Source organism: Octopus sinensis, linkage group LG2 (genome assembly GCF_006345805.1).
Source record: "Octopus sinensis linkage group LG2, ASM634580v1, whole genome shotgun sequence".
NCBI lineage: Eukaryota > Metazoa > Mollusca > Cephalopoda > Octopoda > Octopodidae > Octopus > Octopus sinensis.
In genome coordinates this window covers 32,097,567-32,112,566 of record NC_042998.1, presented here as the reverse complement: position 1 = coordinate 32,112,566, position 15,000 = coordinate 32,097,567, and positions in this window count along the sequence as shown.

Sequence of the window (15,000 nt, the reverse complement as noted above, 5' to 3'; positions counted from 1 at the left end):
ATATATATATTATATATATATAGAGAAAGAGAGATAGAGAGAGAGAGAGAGATAGATAGATATATATAGATATATATATATATATATATATAATATATATATATATATATATATAGAGAGAGAGAGAGAGAGAGAGAGAGAGAGAGCTAGATAGATAGATGAATATATATATATATATATATAATATATATATATATATATAGAGAGAGAGAGAGAGAAGAGAGAGAGAGAGAGTGTGTGATTGAAATAAATAAATTCTAAGCTATCACGATTGGAAATAGAAGTTAAGTATAAAATGTTTTTACTGTTCTATATTTGAGAGATGAGGAATTATGTACATTATTTACAATTGACAGATATTTATCCTCATCTTGTTCGTTGTTAACACACGCCATATACCCGTGGGCATATGACGTAGTGGTTAAGAGCGCGTGCTATTAACCCCAAGATTCCGAGTTCGATTCCCGACAGTGATCTGAATAATAATAATAATAATAATAATAGTAATAATAATGATAATAATAATAATAATAATAATAATGATGATGATGATGATAATAATAATAACAACAACATCGAAAAATACCTTAGGAATGAGAACCCAGGCTCGAAATTTACCCAAGACACCTGATGAAGGCTGGAAGGTATATCTGCCGAAACATTGTGTTAACAACAAACAAGATGAGGACAAATATCCGTCAAATGTAAATAATGTATAAAGGATTGATGATTTGTTGATGATTTTCCTATTTTATCAAAATATTTGCTTGACAAATGATATTTAGATCAATCCGTGTTTGGCGTTTATATTTAAGTAGTTGCAAAAAAAATAAATCTGTTAAATCTTTTGATGTAATTCGAAATATGCTGATAAATGTTAGCAAAGTCTTGCACATGTTCCTTGGTAAAAATAAGAATTACTCTTCTTGAAATCGAAAACATGTTGTATCGAGGTAAACGTTAATATATAATTCAGAAAATGCTTCAGATACGAAACATTCACCCAGAGTAATTCTTTGGAATCGCCTAAAGCCACAAATTGTCAAAGGATATTTTAGGAGGTTTCTTCGGCTGAAGTGTTTTAATTAGTGAACATAAAGAAAATAATTAAGCCCACCAAACAGCATTTAATTTGCGGTGAAAACTTTCATTCATCCGGCAAAGATTCATTCAATATACAAAGCAATTTAAATTGTTTTTTTTTTACATCAGCTTACTCACGAAACTACCTAGCAGTTCGCTATTAAGCACAAATATAGTCGAGACACTAGTTTTATTTACTCTACAAGCGATGTGTTTAGAAATAATTCCTTGTTGATGTCTATCACTTCAATTCGTGATGGAAATTTTAATAATTCCTTGTAGAACAGCTAAATGTCAATTTGCGAGCTGACAACCGATTCATAACCTCGTTCATAATTATCTTAATTGGTGCAGTTAACACCTCAAATATTACAAGAACATTGAAATGCTAGTTAAACAGATTTGCGTCTGTACTGATTACCACACTTTTAACTGAATGTGTCCGAACTGAATATCTTGTCTCATGTTTCCGTCTGCTTTCAGATGTCTTCATAAAGTAGATAACACGCTCGTGTTGTCCATTTGCGTCTTTTCAACACCATAATCGACTCGACTCCCCACGACATGCAAACAGAAAAGCAACCGAGATCAAATGAATAATTTATGCTTCAGGAATGTATAAATGGAAAAGACGATGTTTAAATACCAAAACTAAAATTTTTAAATGTAACATCATGGTAGATGGGGCAGCCAAGCTATCGATATCAATCTTGTCATAACTGTAAGAGGAAATATATAACACCCACCATTTTATTCTTTTATTATACTTCTCTCCCCCCTCTCTTCTCTTTTCTTTCTCCCTGTTATGTTTATTTCTACTTATCGATGAAGGTTACACATTTCCTGTTACCAAGCATAATGAACGTTTTAAACAAAATATGCCTCCACGTCTGTATTCGTTGACGGCTGAATATAAAATCTCCATATTGCTCGTTCTTAGTTCGGATTTTGTAAGGGACGTTTGAATCGATCTTTAACCTGATCAAAGAGAAACTTTCTTCGTATCATTTCACTGACACATGTATCTTTAAGAATAAATACAAAAATAAATTCTGACGAATGCACAAAAATAATATCAAAAATGTTGCTATAGAAAACGACGTTAACCTATATTTACGATTGATATCCAGCTTAGAGTGCAATGACATGCAACTTGTAATCTAATCTTAATCCTGAATTGAGTCACATTTTCTTGTACTTCAGCCTTATTTGGATAATCGCTGCATATTAACTTTTTACTTCTTCAATTTAGTAAATATTATTTGTGAATATGGATGGAGAGAGATTAAGAAATTCTAAATATACTCCTGTCAACGCAGAAATTTTAATGTCATATCATTTTGATACTATTTTTGGAAATAATGGAAATTCATATAATATTACCCAAGCGTATTAAGGGACTGATTTGAAATTTCGGATCAGAATGTCCTTTTCATACCCAGAGCAAACGTAGGTGTGTATATATTGAGATTAACATTTTAATCTTCGTTTTCAATAATTACATATTGTCAGAAGTTTTGATAAAAAAGAAATTCAGTGAATCCACGTTCGTTGAAGGAAGTACTCGTTGTAGTGCAAAGTGTATGAGTCACGTTGTCAAAAATTCAGATTTGAAAGCCGGAAAAGAAGGCTGTCTGAGTGAAGCTTGCGTGTGGCCTGTTAGATCAGCAGAGATTCCTGAAGCGATAGAAAAGTAATGAAGAAGAGAAAGTGAGTCCGTGAGTGAATAAATACCAATTAGTTTGGTGGTATTTGTGAGGAGGATTCGCTTTGGAGTATTAGTGTGTAAGAACAACATTTCCACAACTGTCAGAGGAGTACTCCTTTGTGTGTCCCATTTTAACTTTGTAGAGCTTTACAAAATGAGACAGAGGTGAATATTTTCTATCTGAAGAGGAAAATTAGCCTGTGTGGTGAGGGATATGACCGCCACAATAGAGCATAGCGAATGCAATGGTGCTAAGAGTTCAATTGGTATACTAATCACAGTTAGGTGTTACACTATCGCTTTTTTTCTCATATGTGTATTGTAATATTGGAGGAAGGTTATTGGTTTAACCCTATTGGAAAACATTTTTGATGTCTTTGTTCATAGAGTTAGTACAAATTAGACATGAAGAGTGTCTAAGATGCATGTGGATGAGCCCCCCCCCCCTTTTAGTGTAAATGATGAATAAGTGTCGGCAAAGGTGATTTGTTTTGTTTTGCCTTTCGCTCGTCGGTGTATTAAATGTTGTGTATAAAGGAAAAGCCGAATCTTGAGGCACACTAGCGCTGATCGGGTGTGATTCAGAAGGAGTTCGATCAGCACACGCCGCAATGGTGCGATTTATTAGGAAGCTCCTAATGTTACAGACGAGAGAGGGATAAAGTCTGTTGTTGGTAGTTTTGCTAGTTCATGCGCGGGACATAATCTTTACGGTTTCAGTTGCCACAGCACTAGCTTTATTTGTCTTCGTTTTAGTGATGCAGACGGATAGGCCTCTATGACATAGATGATATAGATGACATAGAAGATTTAGATGGGTAATGACATAGATGGGATGCTTCTTGAGGTGGTGTTATGAAGGTTGCTTTACTAAAGTCGTTAATGAGGAAGAAAGAGTCACGTTCATGAGATTTGTTGATAATTGGTGTTTCCTTCACGTTTGAGATGTTAGGAGTGCATTGAGAGGTATCAGAGTACGTGTTCGCCCTCCTAAGGTAGGCAGCATAAAGTGGCATGCTTACATAGAATGGTATATATATATATATATGACTTATAAAGTTGTTTATAATTTTAACCTATAAAGGTATTTTTTAATATGCTGGCCATTGATAAAAATGTTTTTCGAAAACGTTTTATCCTACATTATATATATATACATGTACAGAGAGAGAGAGAGAGAGAGAGAGAGAGAGAGAGAGAGAGAGAGAGAGAGAGAGAGAGAGAGAGAGAGAGAGAGAATTAAAAAGGAAGAACTATAGAGGGTTTGGTGAGGATAAAACCTAACATTGGGTGGATTCTTTGGTAGTGATGGATGGGGACGTGGCATGGTCGGCGTCTAATTGGTTTGAAACGAAAGAAGATGCGTTGGTGGCTGGTGTGTTTGTGAACATGATGGCGAGTTTGATCGACAGGGTATATACCGTTGCGGCTGAGTGCATTAAACAGTTCATACACATTCATAAATAACGATCCACAAAATATCAACGTTACATTTGCAACAATAAAGTTTTGTCCGTTATGTTTTATGCAATAAACCTTTGTGCAATTTTACAGAGAAACAAAGAAGAGAGAAAGGCCACCGTATTTTTTTTTTATTTTTCAACCAATATGTCTCTCTGTTTCTCACTCTCTCTCTCTCTCTCTCTCTTTCTCTCTCAGGCACACATTTGTATATTTTGACGAGCGTAATTACTTTATTGATTAATTAGATTTTGAAAGTGATGTTTACAATATTATCGGTGGATGTATTGGGTACTATGCTCCTAGGTATATTACGCCCCACAGGAGGGGATAGTCAAGGCTGAAATACCTTCAGACATAGATTGGAACGATCAGAGTCGTCCTAGTGCAATTACAACAGCATAAATTATAGCACGCGCGCGCACACACATATTGTTGTACTTCGGGACGGTCATTTTATTTATTACTATTAGTCTTTATTTTTTCCAAATAAACACACGTAGTATATTTTTTTTTCTTCACTCGTTTATTACTGTTATTTTATTATTTTAGTGCCTGTTCAGTGTTCGGAAATGTTTCGTCAAACATCTGTGAACTTTTCAGCGATACTTTTCGTTTCTGCGTGTGTTCTTGCTCCACTAACTCCGTTCTCGCTCTCTCTCTCTCTCTCTCTATATATATATATATATATATGTATATATATATATATATATATAATATATATATATATATATATATATATATATATATATATATATAATATATATATATATATATATATATATTATATATATATATATATATATATATATATATATATATATATAGTGGTTAGGGCAGCCGACTCGCGGTCGAAGGATCGCGGTTTCGATTCGCAGACCGGGCGTTGTGTGTGTTTATTGAGCGAAAACACCTAAAAGCTCCACGAGGCTCCGGCAGGGGGTGGTGATCCTTGCTGTACTCTTTCACCACTCTTTCTCCCACTCTTTCTTCTGTTGGCCTGCCCGCTTAGCCAGCGGGGTGGCGTCGTTCGAAGGCTAAAACAATGCGAACGCATTGTGACCAGCGATGTGTAGTAACATCTGATGGTCTGGACGGTCACGTGATCACGTGATATATATATATATATAATATATATATATATATATATATATATATATTGGAAAAAAAGAGGCGGTCGCCAGAATTTGGGAAAAATAATTTTTTAGCTAGTCATTATTATTAGCGCTTTCGTTCGTCTTCGAACTTGTCAAATAAAATTGTGAATGTGCTAACAGTTTATTCATTTATATAAATCAGGTGTTCTTTTTTGTTTTCTTTAGAAGAGAACATGGTTTTTGTTTTTTGATTTTTAGGGTGAAGTTCCAGGACAGTGGAAATAGATAGACAGATAGATAGTAGAGAGAGGAAGGGGAGGGATTAGGATAAATAAGGAAAAAATTATTATGAACACACGATAAACAACATCTTTCATGCCATAAAATCGAACTTACCTATATTCCTACAAAGCCCTAAAATGAAAAATCTGATTGTGAAAGCCCCTAACGGAATAGTAAATGCCAACCAAAAAATCTTAAAAAGCACCACACAAGAGCAGAATTCACATCAGAGAATGAATCAGAAAACCACTACTTTCAAAAACAAATGTTGCAAAGCGTTTAGAGTGGAGTAAAAACCTACATAGTTGGTCCGAAGATCAGTGGAAGAATGTTATTTTCTTGGACGAGTCATCCTTTACCTTATTTCCGAGTATACGTGTGGAGTATACGCCGGCCGAGTATACGTGTGGAGAGAGCCAAAAGAAGCATTTGACACAGACTGACTTCTTCCAACTGTTAAAGATATAGGAGGATCTGTGATGATCTGGCGGGGTGGGTGGGCTATATCTTCGAAATCCGACGGCGCAATGGTTTCCGTTTATAGCAGAATTAATAGTCAAGACTATTTAAGCATTTAATCTGATCAAATTCATCCTACGGTTGCGGAACTGTTTCCGGAGGGAAACGCAATCTTTCGGGCTGATAATGCTCCAATTCACACAGCTAAAGTTGTTACTGAATGGCACAAGAAACACTCTAGTGAAGTTGCACATCTTATCTGGCCACCACAGTCCCCAGATCTCAATATTATTAAACATTTATGGTGCATTCTAGAAAAACAAGTAAGGAGTCGATATCCTCCACCATCATCACTACAAAAACTGGAGACTGTTTTAGCTGAAGAATGGACTAAAATTCCTTCGGAAGCAATTCAAACTTTGTACGAGTCCATGCCTCGTAGAATTCAAGCTGTAATTACTGCCAAAGGCGGTCCAACTCCATGTTAATATAAATTTGTTTGAAATGTTAAGGTGTTTGTTTCATTTTGTCCAAACCCTGTATATTAATATTTGTTTTATGTCTTGTTTTATATAAAAACAATTTAACACGAAACTGAATTATTACTCAATATTTTTGGGGAAATACACAAATACATACTAATTTTTAAGAACAAAAAATAGATGACAATAGATTCAAAGCTTCGGCAACTTCACCTTCGGGTGATTTTGAAAGCCAAAACTTCGAAGTCACTGATAATCTTTTCATCGAAAAAGTTTATACATAATGTGTGTGCGTGTGTGTGTGTGTGTGTGTGTGAGAGAGAGAGAGAGAGAGAGAGAGAGAGAGAGAGAGAGAGATGTTTGAATAGGCATAAACATACGCTAATATATTATCCGAACAAAGAAGGAAAACAATGGAAGTGATTCAAAATTTACTCATCGTATATCCATTTAGAAATCTATTTTGAGTCTAACATACTTACAAGTAAAATAATTCAATTGGGAAATATGTAATACAAATCCCAGTCGTTCCCGCTTTCATTTTTATCGATTCTTTTTAGTTCAGACTGGAAATATAAACAGTAGGAAAATGTTAATGAAGAATAGCTAATTTTAGTGAATTGTTTATTTAAAACTATTAAATTCATTAATTCCATGCGTTTCCCTTCGATCTTTTCAACTATATCTTCCAGTCTCACATTACCCTCGAGTATTTTTCTTTATCCGTTATTTCTCTTCAATATGTCATTTACTGCTGTTAATCTTTCAATGTTTAAGAAAGGAAACAAGACTGAAAAGGAAATCTAGTATTTTGCGGAACCTGCAACCATATTTGTAATAATAATGTTGGTTTAAAAGTGGTGAGCTGGCAGAGACGTTAGTACGCTGTGCGAAATGCATATCGGCATTTCATCTGCGGTTACGTTCTGAGTTCAAATTCCGCCGAGGTCAACTTTGCTTTTCATCCTTTCGGGGACGATGAAAAAAGTAGCAGTGTCCTGCTCAATGGAACAATGCGCCGCTTGGAATCGAACGCATGACCTTACGATCGTGAGCTGAATACCCTAACCACTAAGCCACGTGCCTTCACGAAATACATATATGTATTCTGCTTGTAAACTGAATAATTCATTCTTTATTTTTTATATATATTTACCCTCCAGAAGACGTTTTACGTTTTGCTCACATTTTGCTGAACTTTTACAGATGCTCTAAAGAATTCATTGAACGTGTGACTATTTAAATGGCACATCTAACTCATTTCTCAGGCAACCCGTTTCTCAAAATAAGGTTGCCAATCTGAAGATTATACCAATCCGCCCTCCAAAATTGTTTCGAAAATTAGCGAAAGACCTGCAATTTCAGTGAGAGATTACCCGAATAAATCACTCCAGGATTAAACGGGTATTTTATTTTTATCCACCCTGGAGGTCAGAAAGGCAAATAATTATTCGATGACATGGGAACTGAGAAGGCAAAGTGCAGTAACTATTGGAAAGCATTTTGTTACAAATTTGCACTTGGAGAAGCTTACAAATTAATTCGCAGAAAGATTCATGAGTACTGTCTTTTCTATTAATGGTTACAAAGAAATGAAGTACTACTAGCATTTCTGAAATGTATTGCCAATTCCATTCACTATCCTACTGGGAAATATATATTCTTTTAAACATTTATTAGTATACGTTTATATTCTTTTATCGATATTAAAGAATATAATATTGTTTTAATAGTAGTTCTTAGTCCATAAAATAGTCTTAAAGGAGATACAATTTAAAATCAATCTGAATAGAATTTTCGTTTATTATATACCTTTTATAACCATTAACTTTTAATAATGAAAATCAGATTCTCAGATCAAGCTTCGTATAATGTCTATAAGAAAAGTCAAGTCCAGTATATTTTCTCCAACAATACTAAGACGAAATTTGTTTTATGGACATTTTGCATATGCGTAATAGGATGTGAATTGAATCGTAACAGCCTTTGCTGAAAATATGCATAAAATGATTACTGAATATCGACAGGGCAGTAACGATTTGCCCAGGAAACAAGTAATAAGGACTTGTAAAATTTCCGTTGTTTAAACTCACCCACTTATCATCACAATAAAAGATTGGGCATGGGTATCAAGTATTACTATGGTAAGCAACTCAAATATATGAATCCTCAATCTAATATTGTAGGAACAAATGAAAGCCTTCTATGCATAACTACTAGTAAATATTGCTTTGAAATTTTACCGTTCGGCATAACTAATACCTTTTTCATATAAGAATCATCGATTTTCTATTCTGTATTAATTAATATTTAATAATGACTGTATTTTCTTCTTGTTCAACCGAAACAAATAAAAGAATAAAGAATATAATAATTCTAGTGAATAATCTGATTTAAAGGCCGTTTAGCATTTAAATGACAAATATTTAATTTTTTTACTTAGATTGTTTTGTTGTTATATGTTCTTAATGGCGTCTTAAATATTTCCTGACGAATATTATTTGATACATAAATTGTATATATCGTTAACGGGAGATACGGCTATAATGCCGCTGCTGGACATGTGCCACCGACGAACCCATAGTAGGATGATTTAGTTGTTCCGACAACCGTAGTAGACGGTTCTCGTCTACCAACAATATAATTACGAGTGCTTATATGCACCACGAGTCATTATGACAGAACGTCTCAAGGTAAATCACGCGGTATTCTGCTTTCTTTCAAAACCTCCACCTTAAGATAGAGATCAAGATTACCTTTTGGTATTATTACTTCTTCTGTCACCAGAAAATTATCTAAAATGCTACCAAGTATAAACCATACGAATTGTCATCTAATATATATATATATATATATATATATATAATATATATATATATATATATATTAGATGACAATTCGTATGGTTTATACTTGGTAGCATTTTAGATAATATATATATATATATATATATATATATATATATAAAATGATAAATCTTAGGGGTTAGCCATATTCAAATGGCAAATATACGTCACTATATATATATATATATTATATATATATATATATCAGCTCACCCACACATGCATTCACGCGCCTCCGCCCCATTCAAACATACATACTCATACACACAGTTCTTACATACACACGCAATTGCGCATCCCATTTCAGCCGACATTTGAAATTTGCTTCTCTCTTTCTTAATTTCACACACACACACACACACACACACACACACACACCACACACACACACACACACACACACACACACATATATATATATATATATATACATATATATACATATACATACATAAACATATACATACATAAACACAGACATACTGCATAAATACATACATATATATATATATATATGTATATATATATATATATATATATATATACATATATACACACATAGATATATATACATACAAACATACAAACATACAAACACACATACATGCCTTCATACATACATACATACATATATCTGCTTCGAATGTGGTATTCAGGAAAGGTGTTGCGTCTGTAGGGAGTGAATAAGCGCGATGGTGAGGTGGATGTAGACTGTCCTGAGGAATTATGATGTGTGTAGAAGGAACAGTGATTAAAGACGAAACGTATATTTAAAAGTTCAAGTGACTTCAACCGGGTTTCAGCTGACACGTATATTGAATTACTGCGGCAGTCTCTATAAATTAAAATTACATATACACCCATATATTCACATATATAGACACACACATATAATATTACAATATTCATATATACGTTATGTATTCTCTGCAACTATGCATAATGTCTAACACAATTAATCTCACTTTAAATAATTTATAACGAAGAATTATTGGTGCTCTTTTGATATTGGACCTTAGTGCAATAAAATTTATCTTTGAAACAAACGCGATTTCTAAATTTGGCAAGGCATTCATTATTATCGATTAGATAAGCTTCAGTTCATTACGGCTATCTGCTTATTAGGTTGTCAGGTATGAAATTTGTAGAAAAGAAAAAAGTTTCTAATCTTTTATAAATACAATGAAAAGTTTTATTCATCAAAGTATGCACCCATATTCTCAATACACTTTCGCCATTTCAGCGATAGCTTCTCCAACCAGAACTGTAAAAGCCTGGCAATCTAGAGTCAATAAAATCTTGGAAGGTCTGTTTTACAGCATCGTCGGAATTAAATTTTTTCCTATCAAAAAATTATCCAAATTCTGGAAGAAGTGGTAGTCTGTGGGGGCAAGCTCAGGTGAATATGGTGGATGATGGAGAACTTCCAACTCCAGCCCCTGTAGTATTGCCAGTGTCATATTTGCGATGTTTGGTCTGGCATTGTCTTGCAATAAAATAAGAGTGGATCTGTTGACTAAAAATGATAGGCATTATCATATATTAAATGACAAAGAATCAAATATATATAAAAATTGGAGTAAAATGTTGATGGATAAATGCGTAAGTAATTTATTGGTTAAATATTTTTCTAATACAAGTTCGATTTTTAATGTCCGCACGGTCCCGCGATCGGCTACCACTTGTAAAAATATCCTAATGCTGTGCAAGTCAACAGCGCACCGACGTATCCCCACTGCAGAAAAATCACAAACAATTCAAATGCACACCGTTTGATTTAGCCCAAGAATAAAAACGGAAAATATAGTTTCAATATGACATAAGAAAATGAAGCGTGAAATACAAGCACCACTAGAAAACAAAATCGATCGATACTCAAAGGAAATTATTATCATCTAAATAAAGAAACGAAGTTTATTGTCCAAATCTTGCATATAAAATAGAGACGTTTTATCTGAACAGAAGAAAATACTTCTATATGTGTATTTTACAAACGCAATCTACCAAAAATCACGAATCTGTGCCAATATTTAAGATAAAATTTGGAGAGGAAATAATAATAATCGGAAAACAAGTTTGGATCTCAATAGAGTAGGTAATTTAAGAACACACATTTATAAAGCTACAAACGATATCTCTTATATACATAGACCACTGAACAGAAAGGATACATAGCGAAAAGAGAAATAACAAGGAAACAAAAGGAAAATAAATTACTCAAAAAATAAACCACCAAGATAAACATAATATCTGCAAAACCAAAATAAAATAACAAATCACATCAAAATCAAAGTCGAAATTACTTTACACAATACTGACCAACTCACACACCAAGAACAGGGCAAATAGACATATAAATGTCTAAAACTACGAGAAAATTCTAATGATAAAAATTACGTGTATCTCAAATGATAATAATGGCAATTATGGCAAGAAGCTGAAAGGAGGTACTTTCCAAGCATAGAACGTTACGGTGAAATGGCAACAATAAGAAAATACAAATCGCAGACCCAGATAAAATAGACACGGACATCAATATCACCAGGATAAACAAAAATATTATATACTGCAGTCGAAATAGTTACAAAGGAAATTGGGTACTCACTAAGAGCTACCCGTATAAATATAAAGTAAACAGTGGGGAAATGAAATATACAAGAGAAGCTAAAAAATAAAGAAGATATATCGGTTTTTGCGAAAAAGAAAGGAGGCAACTGAGAAAAATACGACAAAATATCTCATATAACAAAGTAAAATGATAAAGAGTTATGAATGGGGTCATTGAAAGAAAAGATTTGAAATGAAGAAACGTCGGAAACAACAAGTAACCACTGTTAGCCACAAATAATCTGTCGTTAATGAACGCAGTTCCAATTCAGCCTAAAACCAAGAAAAAGGAGAAATTCAAAAGGAATTTCATGAAGAATTAACAGCAAGACAAAATCAATTCTGATAAGGAGTTTGAATGTAATGAAATCATCGAAAGTCAGCGACAACAATCAAACAAAAAATGGAAGTCCATATCAATTCTCGTTACAGTCCAAAGGATGGAAAAGACTAACTACTGGGAGGCACAAGAAAAATATAGCTTACTAAACTCCTAAATATTCAACAGTGATGCAGAAAGCGAGTGCGGAAATATTTAACACTATACTGCAAGAATGGAAAGACGCTTGGCTGTTTCATTGAATACCATGTTAATATTAGAACTAAATAAACAGCAACCCGCTCAAAATTACATAACTATAGCATGTCCTGTCCTACAACTTACAAATTTAGTCTGATATTTAGAGCTCCTCAGTTTTACAAAAGCCTGGCTAAAGACATTTTAAATATAGAAGCGATCTCAACTGAAACTTTCCGAAAAACATTACGACGACACAGGATCACCCAACCAGGGAAGATCTCAGGGAAGATCAAAATCTACAAATTCAATTACAGGCCAACGTCCAGCCAAATAAATTAAGGCTGTAGTCGAGCATGGCCGCAATCCTACGACTGAAACCACTGAAAGAATAAAAGAATAAGATAAAATAATGGAGATATGGGCATTTTGCAACTAAAGAGCTAGTATAAATATTCACTATTAAACTAAAATTACCTAGTAAGGAGCAATGAAGAACTAATGCTAACTGCTGCGAACCCAAACAGAAGCATAATCGACAGTTTTCTGACATCAAAGACGCTTCAAAGATGCAAACAAATACAGTAATAACATATTCACTGATATTCCAGAGAGCTGCTGAACTGAATAAAAGTTATTGTATGCAAATACTTCTTATATATCGGAAACAAATTTCGTCAAGGCATACGACAGTCGAGTGCATATAATTTCAGTTTAATCGTTGCTTTATGGCTTGAAGTTGGTCGGTGGTTGAATTTGTAGTTGCTGACCTTCCTTCAGTGTATCCTTGAAAGTGTGGCTGGTCCTGTATTGTCGTTATGACTTTATCCAATGAACGTTTCAGTAGTGATCGCTTGTATATTTGTAATTTCTTTAGGTAGGCAGTCAGAAAACTGAAGACCTCTAAGTATCAAATAGGTATAAAGTGTTTTCCAATTTGTGAATTAAATCTCTCCCTAATGCCGAAGTTTGAAAGATGCTCATCCAAGATTTTTCACACTTATATGATATTATTTTTTTCCCTTCGTCGTTCAAGAGAGCTTTCAGAGGTTTCTAGTAATTAAAGGCTTTTAGCCAAAGTTGTTTTACTGGTGAACGTTCTTTGTAACCTTTCAATCACAAGTAAGACGAAACACGTCTGGTGTTTTCGTACGTCATCGCTGGGATGACGCTCATCTCGTTGCGATATAACATAGCCAGTCTTTTTAACACATGTCTATGAAGAAATTTCCTCTCGGAGAAAAGCCGTAGCATTCTGGTTGTCGACTTTATATACGTTAAATATGATACATAATTGCTATTTTATTTGAATTCTGTTTCACTTGCGTATACGTAACATTTTGTATGTGAGAAAATGGCTAGAATGACTCTTTTATGGCTAAATTGTTCATTTGTTTCATCACACGTTATTTATAAAGTCATCCGTTACACAAATACAATTGCACACGCAAATATACTGTCTTAGCAAGTTTACTCTAGTCTTCTTTATTAACAAATATATTCTTAGCAATAGTATTTCTTTAATATGATTTTCACGGTTTATGATTTATAATAGCTGCGCTTTATGCGTATAAATGACTCTTCGGGACACATTCTGCCTCTTTCGTGGATTGTTATAATTTTGCAGTGACAGGATTTAGAATTAATAGATAAACAAGTTTCTAGGTTTATAGTTTTAGTAATTTCTAGTATTTTCTTTTCATTGAAATTATAGTTTCATTCTACAAATGATTAGTTGTTAATTCTGGTTCACGAAGACTTTCTTTGAATGCCGCCATCTCAAATTCATGTGTACTGTAAACTAATCATGAATGTAGCACAATTTATCGAGGAATTTCAAATCGTCTTTTTTTGTCTCTAGTTTCAGCTCAGAGCTGTGGCCATGCTGATGCACCGCCGTTTTATTGACAGCTTCTAAAGTGTTTTTTAGTTCTTTGTTGGTTACATAGCTTACGTTTGCCTTACTGTTATATGTTATACTATTCTTTTACTTGCTTCAGTTATCTGACTGCGGTCATGCTGGAGCACCACTAGTTTATTCTTTCTCCATTGCAGCCCTTAACATTTTTTACTGCAGTTAATGTATATGGTAATATTCTATCCCAGTATGTGTGACCTATTGATATTGATGCATTATTAAGGCGTCGAGCTGGCAGAAACTTTAGGGCCTTCTGCCTAGAGTAGAAAAGGATATTGATCATTATTTAACAATTACCAAGTCCTGTGAATGCTAATCGAAAATATACTTGTATACGAAAGGCGGCGAGCTGGCAGAATCGTTGGCAAACCGGGCGAAATGCTTCGAAGTATTTCGTCTGTCTTTAAGTTCTGAATTCAAATTCCGCTGAGGTCGACGTTGCCTTTCATCTTTTCAGGGTCGATAAATTAAGTACCAGTCTAATCGACTGGCTCCCCTCCCCCAAATTTCAGGCCTTGTACTTAGAAAATAATATGCTTG